The sequence below is a fragment of the Gopherus flavomarginatus genome, chromosome 3, assembly GCF_025201925.1.
Source record: "Gopherus flavomarginatus isolate rGopFla2 chromosome 3, rGopFla2.mat.asm, whole genome shotgun sequence".
NCBI lineage: Eukaryota > Metazoa > Chordata > Testudines > Testudinidae > Gopherus > Gopherus flavomarginatus.
The window spans coordinates 235,007,983-235,023,201 of NC_066619.1; the positions used below are offsets into that span (position 1 = coordinate 235,007,983).

General features: G+C 43.0%; 1 protein-coding gene across 2 annotated transcripts in view; it reads left to right on the forward strand.

The window, feature by feature from the left end:
• The first annotated feature begins 229 nt into the window (after positions 1 to 229).
• The window catches only part of FRYL (FRY like transcription coactivator), a 331,713-nt gene continuing 316,723 nt past the window's right edge, over positions 230 to 15,219 (forward strand). The window contains exons 1-2 of one of the 2 annotated variants that reach the window (XM_050947243.1): positions 230 to 364; positions 11,107 to 11,172. The gene's annotated coding sequence lies outside the window, so the exon portion shown is untranslated. The remainder of the gene's footprint in view (positions 365 to 11,106; positions 11,173 to 15,219) is intronic. The other variant, XM_050947242.1, reaches the window with a different exon arrangement.

A 15,219-nucleotide genomic window follows, 5' to 3' on the forward strand; every position in this document is an offset into this window, starting at 1 on the left:
GCTTTTAATTTTTTAAAAGCTGTGTTTTAAGGTTCTTTGTGAAAACTTCTGGATGTTGTTTGCCACTTTCAGTGATTAAATGTCTTTTAATTGCAAACTGCTATGAGAATTGACTAAGCTATTTTCCTGTCTTCCCCTCTTTTTCTTTTCAGACATTTTAAACTTCATTTCTTTGTGCTGTACCTGGAGCCTTTACCGTTGTTCAGCTGTATACCAGGTGACTCGTAGCTGTATGCATATTTGTATCTACTTTCACATCCTCAAAGCAAAAGTTGAACTCCTGGAAAGAAATGTCTTGATGGATCCATCTTAAGTGTGGTGCACTAACAGTTTACATTGTTGATCAACAATGCCTTCCAAAGTGGTAAGAACATATTAAATAATTATCACATTGTGGAACAAAAGATACTTTTAGATGGATTGTCTGAATACTTTTCTCTGCTCATGTCCCTGTGCTCTTGTACGTGTAACTTCATACAAGAGCTTCAACTAATACTTCAGATATCGGCTGTTACTTACTTGGCATTAAGGAATTAGTGTAGATAGAGTATTGAAAGGGACTCCCCCATCTCTCATTACTTTTCTCACGTATGCAAGAGTACCAGTTTAACTAAATCAGTGCAACCCTCTTGTGTAGACACCTGTTTTTGGAAGAGTGCCTTATACCAATTTTAGCTCAAGTTGATTCCTTACTGCTACTGACAAGTCACAAGGCATCCTTATCATTACTCATAAGGCTCTCTTAAACCAAAATAGTTGTCTACAGAAGGGGGTTGCATTAATATAACTAAATCAGTATCTAAGCAAGTTCTAAATCTTCCCTTTAGGATGTTGTAATTCATTAACCTTTAACTGTAATACTGATACACTATGTGGCTTTTACTGGTGGCCTTTGAGAACAGGGTTGAGGCATGTTGATGGACCACGATTGGGAAATTTTGCAGTTCTGTTGCTTCTGCTATAGTATTTATCCACAGAAAAAGTGGATAAATTCTTCCAGTGCTGGTACCTATGTGTATCCCACACATGGGATATGCGTGTGCACCACACTCATGAGTCTAGAATTTTCTTAGCAAGCAGTTTCCGTTGGTTGTGCATGTGCCTTACATCTTTGTGCTCTAAACTGAGGTTATAAAGGAGGGTGCAGCTTGATGCCTTTCCAGTTGCTTCTTATTACTGTGTGGTCTCAGTTGGAATATTTGGTGTCTCGGCTCCTCTTCTATGTCACTTCTGTAAACATATTGTAAATAGTTTTGGTTTTTAGTATTTTTTTAGTATAATGTAAATAGGTTCATCTACCCCACCTCCAAGAAAGCTGGTATTCTGCCTACAGTTTCTGGATTCAAAAACTGTTTCCTGCCTCACTGTGTTTCTGTGAGTGATGAACATCAATTCTCCCTCTACTGCCTGGGTTAGGCTCACATCTCCCCCATGAGTTCTGCACTTGGCTGTCAGGAACTGAGATCTAGAAAATATCTGATGGAGAAGACGATGAGACCACAATCAGATGTGGGCTTCCCTCCCTCTCCCCATACATCAGTCTCATCAAGCAGGCAGTTGGTGATATATTTGCCTAAACCTCATGCCTCAGATGAAGAGAGAAGAGTTCATTCTCTGGATGTCTAAAGAGAACTAGTCTCTTATTACAAAGAACAGAACTTGTTACAAAGACACCTCCATATATTTGTTTCTGTAGCAGTGAGATCAAGGGGTCAAGCTATATCAGTGTAGACTTTGAAATGAGTATCTGATTGTACTATCTATCCTTTGCTGTCACTTAGCTCACATCTGTGCATCCCTCTCTTTCCCCCTGCCCTACTTGCTTGTGGGGGTGAGAGCTCATTCCATGAGAGCACAAGCAACCTTTGCTGCATCTCTGAGACATGTACCTCTACTAGAAATTTGTAGGGCAGCTACTTGGAGCTCCATGCACACCTTCAGAAGACATTATACCTTGATTCAAACTTGTATTGCAGATAGTAAATAATGCCCCAGTGTACTTTACTCTCCTAACTTGCTTTGGACACTGGTCTTCATTCCCAGTCTGATGATGAAGTTTTGACCCTTGTGTCTTCCCTCTCAAACCTGCTACTTGCTGGATTATTGACTCATTGTCAGAGTAGCGAATTCAGAGGTACAGAATATGTTGATTGGAGCTTGCTATCTCTTGTTTAGAATCATAGAAGTGTTGGACTACAAAGGACCTTGATAGGTCATCTAACTTGTTTTGCTACTAACTGCACCAATGAAAATCATTTAAAATGGCAACAGCAAACATTTAGGTTAGTTCTCCTTTGGGTGATTGTGCACATATCTATTCTACTGCAGGTGTATGAGCTCCCAATCCACTCACGTCAGAGACTTTTGCCAGTGGTACTACTAGGCAGTGCAGGTGCCCCTACTCTCCTTGTGCTCTCACATGGGGGCATGAAAGAAGCGTGTCCTACCCTTCACTCTCAGTTCCTTCCCACGTCTTGTGTCTAGAGTTGAAGCTCCCTGTAGCATTTGCTTCAGTTAGCCAGCATGGTTTAGCTTTTAGCTGTTGGTAGTTTGCTTAGTTAGTTACAGTTTAGTAGTTACTTGGGAGTTTTTCCATATTAAAAATCCTCCAGGAGTTAAGCAGTATGCAATGTGCAAGGCTGCTCTTGCCATCACAGATAGGAAGAAGAGCTGTTTGGGGACAAACAGGGACAAATGCCCTACCTATATCTCCTGCCCCACCAGGACTAGAAAACACAGGGATTTTTGTCTTAAAGTTCTCCTCATGAAAGAGGTGATGTGTCCTGCATTGAAGCTGAGCTCCAACTGTGAGGCAAGGGACTTAGAAACAAAAAGGAGCGCCCCCTAACTGCTTTTGATTCGAAGCACAAGTGTGGTTACCAATGTCACGCTTCACTGTCAGCCTTGGTGATTGGACTCCAGGTATTCTGTGCTGACATGAGCACAAAGTATAGGTTTTTTTCCCTGGAAGTCTTCTGGTAAGTCCTCTAGTACTGCTCGTCTCATCTGAGACAGCACCATCAACTCTGGTTCATTCAGGGCTGTTCAGACTGGTGTTTTCACCTGTACTGGGTCATTCTTCCTCCTTTCATCTGATTCAGTCAACCTCTGCACTGTTGGCATTGTTATGCATACCTGTGGTGCCTCTCCTCTCACAGGGCTCCTTGTCAGTAAAAGATCTTCTTTGCCTTTCTCTAATGGACTCTCCTTTTGCTGCAACCAACACCAGTGTTCTCTGCTTCGCTGATGCATTTGGGCACTGTTGATGCACTCAGGGACATTGGTGCTGTCAGTTCCATTTCAGAATTGTCTCTTTGACCTATTAATCTGGCACCAGTAACTTGTATGGGTTCCAGCCACCCCAGTCTTCTCTTTTCTTGAAGCCCAATGTGTCTTCTGTACCTAGACCACCTGCATCCCCACTGGGGAGTGCTTCTCCCTATTCTGAAGAGACTTGTATTTCTTCTTCAGACTCTGAAAGGGATGAACTTGTTTCACCTTTGAGATCTTTTAGACCACCTTACATGGCTTCTACAACTAGGAAACCTAAAGGCCAGAAATGGTTTTCCTATAAGGAAGCTCCAGAATGGTGTCTCCTGCCGTAGATTGCTCAGACTATGTAGTATCCTCTGATCTTACTGGTCTTGGTGTACTCTGAGTGACCCTGAATCTCCATCATGGTCACTCTCTCTAGAGGAAGTCTCATCCAATGCAGAAAACCTCTGCTCAGGATCCTGCTATCATCCTTCCACCTGCTGTGCTGGACCTCATGGAGGAGAGGAGAATTAATAGAAGAACCCTTAGATATTCTCCATATTTCTTCATCTTCACCAGATGTTGACCTCCTCCAGAGGAGAGTAGCTACTTCTCTAGTAATTCAGGCAAAGCTTGTGCAAAAGAATCCCCACACCCTCCTTGAAGAGTTGCCAGTTCTGTCAATGAAGCCTTACTGGAGCTAGCAAAAACTCTTTGGCAGACCTCAGCCTCTATACGTCCTATGGCCAAGTGAGTGCATAGGTGAAATTGTGTGGCTCAACAAGATTTTGACACTTTTTTTTTTTTAAAATCCATCCTGTGCCTGATTCCTTGGTGGTCATAACTACTGATTATCAGAGGGGTAGTTGTGTTAGTCTGGATCTGTAAAAGCGGCAAAGAGTTCTGTGGCACTTTATATGCTCCAATACGTTTGTTAGTCTGAGCTTTCATGGGTGAATACCCACTTCATCGGATTCACCCACGAAAGCTCATGCTCTAATACATTTGTTAGTTAGGTGCCACAGAACTTTCTGCCGCTATAACTACTGAGTCTCATCAATCCTGTCCTAAAGCCTGTTGCATGGATAAGGAATTAGAAACTAGATTTATACAGCTGAAAGGTTTATTCCACCTCTGCTCTCCTACAACAGTGTGAGAGTTGCCTCTGCATTTTCCTCATCAGTGTAAGTTCTATGAGCTTGAGGACAAAATGACACAGACTTCAAAAATGCTTTCTGTTCCAGTGGAAGAAATCTCTCACCTCATATGAAATTGTGGGTTCTTCTACAAACATTATGACCTTTCCTCCTTTGGAAGTGCTGTTACAATGTGCAAAGACAGCTTGTGCTACTCCTGCATCCAGACGGTCTGTGTCAAAAGAAATTGTCAAGACAAACTGTACTGGCTGCCTCCTGAAGGATTTTAATTCTTCCAAACTTCTCATGCTCCCAGTTGACTGGTAGTGGTTATAGCAGTATTGAGTTAAAAAAGAGGCCAAGTTCACTGCCTGTGACAAGGAAGGCATAAGGTGCATGCTTTGGGCAGCAGGAGGTTTCTCTTCTGTATCGCTAAGCATCAGTAACTCTAACAATCTGTAACGTCCAGGTATTAGTACTATCTATGGGAGAAAATGGCTGTTCGCTGTGGCCTTCACTGATGACCGAAGGAAGTTAACCAGGGTTCTGATAGCAGAGGGACTGTTTAGTGGCCAACCATAGTCTGAGGGTATGTCTACACTACGGGATTATTCCGATTTTACATAAACCGGTTTTGTAAAACAGATTGTATAAAGTCGAGTGCATGCGGCCACACTAAGCACATTAATTCGGTGGTGTGCGTCCTTGGTCCGAGGCTAGTGTCGATTTCTGGAGCGTTGCACTGTGGGTAGCTATCCCATAGTTCCTGCAGTCTCCCCTGCCCACTGGAATTCTGGGTTGAGATCCCAGTGCATGATGGTGCAAAAACAGTGTTGCGGGTGATTCTGGGTAAATGTCGTTACTCATTCCTTCCTCCGTGAAAGCAACTGCAGACAATCATTTCGCGCCCTTTTTCCCTGGATTGCCCTGGCAGACGCCGTAGCACAGCAACCATGGAGTCCATTCAGCTTTTTTTTTCTGTCACCGTATGTCTACTGGATGTTGCTAACAGATGTGGTACTGCAGCGCTACACAGCAGCATTCATTTGCCTTTGCAAGATAGCAGAGATGGTTATCAGTCGTTCTGTACCGTTTGCTGCTGTCATGGGTGCCCCTGGCTGAGGTCAGCCGGGGGCGCAAAGACAAAAATGGGAATGACTCCTCGAGTCAATCCCTCCTTTATGGTATCTAAAAATAGAGTCAGTCCTGCCTAGAATATGGTGCAAGTGTACTAGAGAACCAGTGTACCAGAGAGCACAGCCGGTCCGTGTCAGATCCTGCAGAAATGATGATGAGCAACATGCCATTCTAGGGGGTGCCCCTGCAACAACCCCATCCGTTGCTTCCCTGCTCCCCCAACCCTCCTGGGCTGCCGTTGCAGTGTCCCCTCATTTGTGTGATGAAGTAATAAAGAAGGCAGGAATAAGAAACACTGACTTGTTAGTGAGATAAAATGAGGGGGAGGCAGCCTCCAGCTGCTGTGATAGTCAAGGCAGTACAGAATCTTTTCTTTACGCATGAAAGGGAGGGGGCTAATGGAGCTCAGCCCCCAGTTGCTATGATGAAGACGGTTACCAGCCGTTCTGTATCATCTACTGGGAATGACCGGGAGTCATTCCTATTTTTACCCGGGCACCCCTGGCCGACCTCATCTGAGGCCAGCCAGGAACACTCACGGGATAATGACGAGGACAGCTACTAGTCGTACTGCACTGTACCATCTGCCACCGGGGAGGGGAGGGGAGAGGATACTGCTGTTCATTGCCGCAGCATCGCGTCTACCAGCAGCATGCAGTAGACATAGGGTGACATATAAAAAAGTCAAGAAACGATTTTTTTCCCTTTTCTTTCATGGGGGGGAAGGGGGTAAATTAATGAGTTATACCCTGAACCACCCCGGACAATGTGTTTGACCCTACAGGCATTGGGAGATCAGCCAAGAATGCAAATACTTTTCGGAGACTGCTGGGGACTGTGGGATAGCTGGAGTCCTCGGTACCCCCTCCGTCCCTCCCTCCATGAGCGTCCATCTGATTCTTTGGCTTTCCGTTATGCTTGTCACACAGCACTGTGCTGTGGACTCTGTATCATAGCCTGGAGATTTTTTTCAAATGCTTTGGCATTTCGTCTTCTGTAACGGAGCTATGATAGGACAGATTTGTCTCCCCATACAGCGATCAGATCCAGTATCTCCCGGACGGTCCATGCTGGAAATCTTTTTGGATTTGGGACTGCATCGCCACCCATGCTGATCACAGCTCCACACTGGGCAAACAGGAAATGTAATTCAAAAGTTCCCCTGGGCTTTTCCTGTCTACCTGGCCACTGCATCCGAGTTGAGATTGCTGTCCAGAGCAGTCACAATGGTGCACTGTGGGGTACTGCCTGGAGGCCAATTCCGTTGATTTGCAGCCACACTAACCCTAATCTGATATGGTAATACCGATTTCAGCGCTACTCCTCTCGTTGGGGAGAAGTACAGAAACCAGTTTAAAGAACCCTTTATATCGATATAAAGGGCCTCGTTGTGTGGACGGGTGCAGCGTTAAATCGGTTTAACGCTGCTAAAATCGGTTTGAACGCATAGTGTAGACCAGGCCTCAGATTATCATTTTGACTTCTCTGATGCAGTACCATCATCCATAACCTTGAGACAGCACACATGGCTCAGATCATCTGGTCTTCTACCAGAAACTAGGACGCAAGTGTGGTGCCTTTCAGGGGTGATTACTTATTTAGTGTGAGGAAATGAAGAGGTCCTAGGGTGGGAAAATGTGACCACCAAGTGAACAGACAGATCCCTAGGGGGTCTACCAACTCCCAAGAAGGCCTTGGTGTCTGGTTTTAGATAGTATAGATAGCAGTACTTGTCCTCATCTTCATATTTCTCACAGTGATGCCAGTACCAGCAGCAACGGATGAAGAACTTTAAACCCATAATAAAAGGCAAACAAACATCTTCTTTGTCTTTTGCTTTAGACCTCAAGTTTTGATGTGTGGTTCAAGTGCTTTGTACCAACTTGGATCCCTCCTTTTTTTGGAAACACTTTGCCACTTGTTCAGTGCCTGAAGTATCATCACCCCAGACAAATGGATTCTGGAAATAGTTCAAAGGAGTTATTCTTTGCAATTTGAATCCTTCCCTCTTTCCAACTTGCCCTCCATCCCTCTTAGGGACCCCTCTCAAGAGAACCTACTAAAATCAGAGATGTACTCACTCCTGGAGGTGTAACGCTATACAAGTGATGCCAAGGGAATTGGAGGTAAAAGTTTTTATTCCAGGTGCTTTCTGATCCTGAAAATAGGTGGAGGTCTCAGTCTCCTATTTAGGTGAAGGAAATCCATGGAATCGTTATGGACAATCACTGAAAGAAAGAAAGAATTTACCTTACAGTAACTGTGGTTATTTGAGATGTGTTTTCCACATAGGTTCCACTACCTGTTCTTCTTTCCTGCTACTAGTCCTAATTCTTTGGGATTCTGTATTTGCAAAGGATCTATCTGACTTGTTTGGCCCACTCTGCCTTTAATGTTCCCTGGTGGAGGGCATAAGGACATCAGAGGCACAGACACGGCCCCAACAAACACTGCTGGCCAGAATAATTTGATTTTATGTGCGGCACATGCGCCTCTCGTGGAATCCATGTGGACACTGTAAGAACCACAATTACAGTAAGATAAGTATCCATTCTTTTCACTGTATCCCAGGGCTATATCAAGGGCTAATGCAGATTCTAATTTATGTGGTGGATCCATCTTTTTCATACTTATACCTATAAATTGCCGGTGGCTTAGCTGTGGCTTTTTGGTGGTGGTTGTTTTTGCAATCCAGAAAGCCAGTGCATCAAACCAAAAAAATCTTAGTTTTGCTTGTCTCTCTCACCTACAGAAGTTGTTTAGATAATATCTTTTATTGGACCATTTAGAGACACAAGATGAGTAAGGTAAGACATTTTGAATTTTTAATGACAATACAGTGTTTGTTTGCTGAATCGTGTAATCAGGATTCCAGCAATATCTCATGCTTGTTGAATTGGAAAGATTGTATTATAACAAATTCCTTTGAACAAATTCTTTCTTTCCTGTTGAAAAATTGCTTAGAACTCCATAGGACTTATGTTAAGGTTCTCTGGCCCTGACCCCACCTCCGCCTTCCCCCATCCCCCGGCACCTCAGCGCGCCATGTTCAGGAGTGGCCCTGGACAGAGCTAAAGTGGCCTGGCTCCCTGCTCAGAGCCTCATGGTAAGGAGGCGAGGCCTGAGCTCCTCCCCGCTCGGAGCTGTGTGGTAAGGGGGTGGGGCTGTGAGCTCTGGTCCTGCCGGAGCCACACTGCGGCAGCACTGTCCAGGGGCCTGGGCTGCTCCTGGACATGACGTGCTGAGGATCTAGGGGGTGGGAGGCGGGAGTAAGCAGCATGGCAGGGGGCCGGGAGTCCCGGGGACAGTCAGGGCGCAGGGAGTGGGCAGAGGTTCTGGGGGGCGGTCAGGGGACAGAGAACGGGGGGTTGGATCGTGGACATTCTGGGGGTCTGTCAGGAATCAACAGGGGGTGGGGGTGGATGGGGTTGGGGAAGTCAGGGAACAGGGGAAGTTGGTGGGGGGTGGGGTCTCGGGGTGGTGGTTGGGGGGCAGTGAGGGGACAAGGAGCAGGATGGGTTGGGGATTTTGAGGGGGGCAGTTGGGATGCAGGAAGTGGATGGGGGTCAGATAGGGGACAGGGACAGGCTGTTTGGGGAGGCACAGCCTTCCCTACCCTAAAGCTCATTCAGCAGTTTGAGGCTTGCAGACAGCTATTTAACACAAAGAGCCAACCTGTTATCTTTTCCATGGGGGAGGGATCACATGAGAATAGCAATATTCTACACCACCTACTTCCTTCCCAGCCCTACCAAGGGAAACCCCCCTCCCCTGGATTCCCCCAGGCTCCAGAGGGGTTAATTCAGTGTTTCTCAAACTTTTGTACTGGTGACCCCTTTCACGTAGAAAACTTCTGAGTGTGACCCCCCCCCCAATAAATTCAAAACACTTTTTAATATATTTAACACTATTATAAATGCTGGAGGCAAAGCCGGGTTTGAGGTGGAGACTGACAGCTTGTGACCCCCCAGTAATAACCTCGTGACCCCCTGAGGGGTCCTGACCCCAGTTTGAGAATCCCTGGGTTAATTTAATTTTAGCACCCTGTGTCCATTCACATGCATGTGCTATTTTGAGCATTTCAGTTTTCACAACATAAGCTCATCCCAGATTCTGGAACAAGCTCAAATGCTCGGCTTGTGGAGTATGTACATAGTCTATACTAAAGACAAACCCACAGTAACCATCTCCAGTTTGTGAGGGACCCCATGGAGCAAGTCTCTAGGAAACAGATAAATGCATGGTGGTTAAGTCCATTAACGGCTATTAGCCAGGATGGGTAAGGAATGGTGTCCCTACCCTCTGTCTGTCAGAGGGTGGAGATGGATGGCAGGAGAGAGATCACTTGATTATTACCTGTTAGGTTCACTTCCTCTGGGGCATTTGGCATTGGCCACTGTCGGTAGACAGGATACTGGGCTGGATGGACCTTTGGTCTGACCCAGTATGGCCATTCTTATGTTCTAAGCTAAATGAACCCAAAGTTATGGAGACAGATATGAGTCAAGGAAGCCATCAGAGTATCAGAAACCTGGAAAAATCTCTGACCCGATGGGCTCAGGTGTTTGGTCACAAGCTGAGATGGTTCTAAAGTTTTGGATTTTTTTTAAGCAGAATATTTTTATTGTTTCTTTAAACAATCAAACACAACAAGCAGCAAATATTTGGCCACACACTTCTGAACCCTCAAACCATGTTCAGGTTTTGGCAGATTAATTTCAGCTTTTCAATTAAAAAAACCACAACAAATTTTGAAGGAAAGCAGACACTGTCCGTGATTTTTTCCTGCTTTTTAAAAACCCCTAATTTTCGATTTAAAAAAAAAGTTTTGATGGAAAATATTTGTCCAACCCTTTTAACGAGCTTTAGTGCCTTTTAGCACTAGCTGATGCTGAGAGTGGATGAGTGATACCTTGTAAAAGTGACTTGAAAAGAAGTTTTCTCAAAACTGGATTTGTGCCGAGATGTGGAAGGTTTTTATATGTTTATTTTTCCCCAGGGCTGCTGGAGGGGGAAGTGGGCAGCAAGTGGGGCAATTTGTCTCAGGCCCCGCAGGGGCTCCCATGAGAATATAGTATTCTATAGTATTGCAACATTTTTTTTTATGGAAGGGGCCCCTGAAATTGCTTTGCTCCAGGCCCCCTGAATCTTCTGAGCGGCTCTGGTATGATTTCTGTGCCCTCTTGACTTCGGTTTGCAGAGCTTACGTTATTTGCCAACAAGTTTACATGTGCCACTGGTGAAGACTAACTCTGTAAGCCAAATATCTGTAGGTAAAGAAAAAAAATTTGCTATTGTGTGTTCTTAATACATATATTTTTCAAACCGTAACCTTTTACATGCCATAATTTTGCAGTTTTATGTATAATTCTACCGTGAATTAGTAGTTTAATAAAATGATTGTTGCAGTTAATGTATACAGTCCTATAAATGTATATACCATGTTCCAGATAAGTAGCCTCACCACATTTTACTTTTTCTACAGCCTTGTACTTCATGTAGTCTGTTACACCTGTGCAAGGTGTGCACAAGAGGCTTCTTGTTCAGAATAGTAACATTTGTTTCTATATTCACTTAGCACAGGTATAAATTTCTACAGAAGGTGCAAGTCAGTGGAGAGTTGAGCCCCGGATCCCTAACCCAGGTATAATATTTTTAAAAGTTCTAAACTGGACTACCTGGTACTACATTGAACCCCCTGTAGTAGCACCGCAATTACAGCTGGTCCTTGTCCCTCACTCCCCTGGCTGGTTGGGCACTGGTTAAAGTGTATTAGGGAAGGAACAAGCTTAAAAAAGAATTTGCTTTTGGGATTCAGCTGAGAAGATATTCTGTGTAAAGAAACTAACTCCAAAATGTCCTTGCTTTGTAAGTGGTGTTTTTTTTTTTTTTTTTTTTTTAAGGAAGTTTTGGTTTAGCATACTTTTTTTTTTTTTTTTTCATACTTCTCATGTTTATATTTTACCTTATCATCATCTTCCAGATGGGGAAAAACTGAGGTACAGAGAAATTACATGTCTTGCTGAGGCTTACACAGGGCCTGTGGCAATCAGGAATAGAACTCAATCTTTGTGTTTTGTTCAGCTTGAAAAGTGGTTTTCAACCCATGGTCCATGGACCCTTAAGGGTCCACAGACTAGGTCTAAGATTTCTAAAGAAGTCCACACCTCCATTCAAAATTTTTTAGGGGTCCACAAATGAAAAAGGTTGAAAACCACTGAACTAGCACATGTTGCGTCCCAATTTCAGATTGCCTGTTTTGTGATGTAAATTATTTCAACACTTATAATTAAGGCTGCAATTTTTTCATGGTGAATCTTTCAGGCCCATCCCCCAGGGCAACGTGCTCAGGCACCCCATGGACAGCTGTACTAGCTGCTGCTCTGGTGGTCCCCGGGGCTAGCTGCACCAGCTGCTGCTTGGGTGGTCCCAGGCAGCTGGCTCCAGGGACCACTGGAACAGTGGCTTCTGTGGTTGGCTGTGGGGGGGTGGTGGTCCTGGGGCTGCCCTGGGAACTGCCTGAGCTGCAGTGGCCCCAGGACACCCGGAGGCCGTCTGCAGAGCAGTCCCTAAGAGCAGCGGCTGGGGGGCAGTCAACCCTCAGCACCGGAGCAGGCTTCTTCCCCCCAGCAGAGGCCCCTTGGAGCAGTGGGGCCTCAGAAGTAGAGATTTAGTCACAGGTATTTTTTGGTAAAAGTCATGGGCTGTGAATTTTTGTTTGTTGCCCGTGACCTGTCCATGACTTTTATCAAAAATACCTGTGACTAAATCTTAGCCTTACTTATAATCTATTTGATCTATGAGAAATTTCATTTAGGTGCTGAAAGAAGTGAGGCACTGAAAGTAACTTAGAATTTTGTTTGAAGTCCTATAACATTCTTTTGTAAATGCAATCTCAAAATAATCCGTTTCCTGACCCAAAGATCCAGGGATTTGTTTTTGTTTTGTGCCTAGGCTTTTAAGCACTGTGCTTAATTGACCAGTAGAGGTCAGACTCTGAAACTTTCTGTATAGGGGAGATATACATTGCACATGTGCAACTTTTGTTACTGTTTTTCATCTAAAGTAGTTTACTTTATGGCACAAATGTTTGTGCTCCTGCTTTCTTCTATCTATCTATCTATCTATCTATTCTTAAAATTAGTAATCAATGAGGCTTTGTTGTCTTCATGTCATAATGAAACATGGATTTTTTTTGTCAGTTTTCATAAGCTGAAAGATTCTTTTTCTCTGAAGCGTTCCAGAATGTTTTATGCTAAGAAGCTTCCTGATCCCAACATCTTTACTTAGTTTTAGCCTAATATTTCCTTCACTTTTTTCTTCTTTCCCTTTTACTTTAATTTCTCCTTCCTCACCTACTGTTAATGTAAAGGTTTGTTTCATAACTGGAGAACTAGTGACCATCTTCTTTTTGTATCTTCTAATGAAGCTGCTCTACAGATCAGCGTCCCCAATAGGCCATGTGGAAGAACTTTAGGTATTCTCGCTTGTGGTGATTTCATCCATTAGCATCATATCTTGGTTTTCTACCGGCTGTCCTGTTATTTCACTAAAACATATTAAAGAGTAAATATTATCATTCAGATTTAGCTGTTTACTGTAGATGGAATACACTGTTTTCTAGGCTGAGACATTCTTAATATCCCCTTTGCCACCTACTCATAGGCAAAGGGAAACACTGGTATTCTTGTGTTACACTCTACTTTTTCCAGCTCTGAATATACTTTTTTCTTAAGCAGAACAAAAACATACCTTTTTAAAAGGTCCTGAAAAAATGCATCCAGTGTATTTTTTCCAAATGGATTAATTACCATTTAAACCATAATCTGTGAATTGTAATGATATTACTTACTTGAAGTTAAAGGTTGCAAAGGGGTTGTAAATTCTTTTGTATGATATTGTAGGATGTAAATTTTTAGGACGGACTGTGTGAACAGCATCTACTATGCTATGAGTGATACCATAATATAAAAAAAAATAAAACGCTAAAAATAGAAATCATAATAAAATTGATGATTTGGTTTTAAACATTATACTGCTGTCAAGTATCAGAGGGGTAGCCGTGTTAGTCTGGATCTGTAAAAGCAGCAAAGAATCCTGTGGCACCTTATAGACTAACAGACGTTTTGGAGCATGAGCTTTTGTGGGTGAATACCCACTTTGTCGGATGCATGTCATCCTACAAAGTGGTTATTCACCCATGAAAGCTCATGCTCCAAAACATCTGTTAGTCTATAAGGTGCCACAGGATTCTTTGCTGATTATACTGCTGGTTGAGGAAACTATTAACTGTAGTTTATGAACTTGACATTGTTTTAGTTTTTCACTATATTAATTAGTAACACATTTCTTTGATCACCAAATATATTTAAGCTCAATTTCTCTGAGTAGTAAGATAGCCTTTTTTTTTTTTTAAGACCACATACGTCTTTATTCTAGTAATGAGTATTAATCTAGGATAAATAAAATTAAAATTACCCCCTTAAATTCCTGAGTGGGAAACGTGCATATTACTTTCAGTAGGTCTAGCATCCTGAATGTAGCTGCAATTCCTGCTAAAAATGTAAAATCATCACAGTATTGATTAATCCGACGACACGTAGAAAACATTGCTTTATCAGCACAAACATCTAGATTTTGCACAGGTGAGGCTTGATTGAGAACATTGTTACAGCTCAGTACCATTTATAAAGCACTTTTTTAGCAGATGGCGTACTGTAATCTGTAATCACAATTGTCAGCATATGTCTCCTTTTCCAGCTCTCTAAAGTTGAAATTAGGAACAAGATCATAAAGAATTACGGGAAAGAATTAAAACTGGGGACAATCAGTCAAAAAAGCTAAATAAATATTCAGAGTCTTTTCAAATTAAAGGTTCAAATAAACCTTCCAAGAATGTGATTTTAACTATATTTGAGATTGTGAATGAAGAGGCAAGCATCAGTATTTAAGGATAAATCTTTCCCAGTAAAGAGAAATGACTGAAGTTTTCTATAGCAAGTAAACTCTTTAGAATGAAGATTTTCTTCTCATGTATTTATATATTGCTTAGCATTCTACAGTCCTGATCTTGATTTGGGGCCTCTTGAGTGCTGCTTTAGTACATAATGTGGGCTCATTGACCAAAAAAAAGACTGCAATTACATTATTTGTACGGAAGACACACAAACATTTGGTTTAGCTGCATTATATACAAGTTTTATACGAAAACGTATTCTATAATAGCTTTTTATGGAAGTAAATGTTTTGAGATCATGAATGCAGTCACAAAAAATATCCTGAAGGAATATCTAGCATTGGCTGTGCCCTTGCTGCTAATGCTTATTTTGATGAGAGCTTTTGGTGTGATTGAGAAACAGTGTATAGGTAGATTATCAAAATTATACCATCTAGAGCAGTGGTTCTCAACCCAGTTATCATTGTGGACCACATATGTGACCCACAATGTGTTATGTGGGCTGCATCCAATACTACCTGTATGGCCCTGAGGATGTCACATGGGCTGCAGCTCTGTGCTGAGTGGGTGCAAGCGGCCCAGAGACTGCAGGTTGAGAACCACTGGTCTGAAGTACGTTCTTTTAAATTATCACAAACTGTAGGTTTTCCTTCCTCTTCTAATCAGCTGGAGGTAGTCAAGACCTTTTCTGCTATGGAAGGATAACCAAGGTCTCCAGAGTAGATCAGTGGCAAT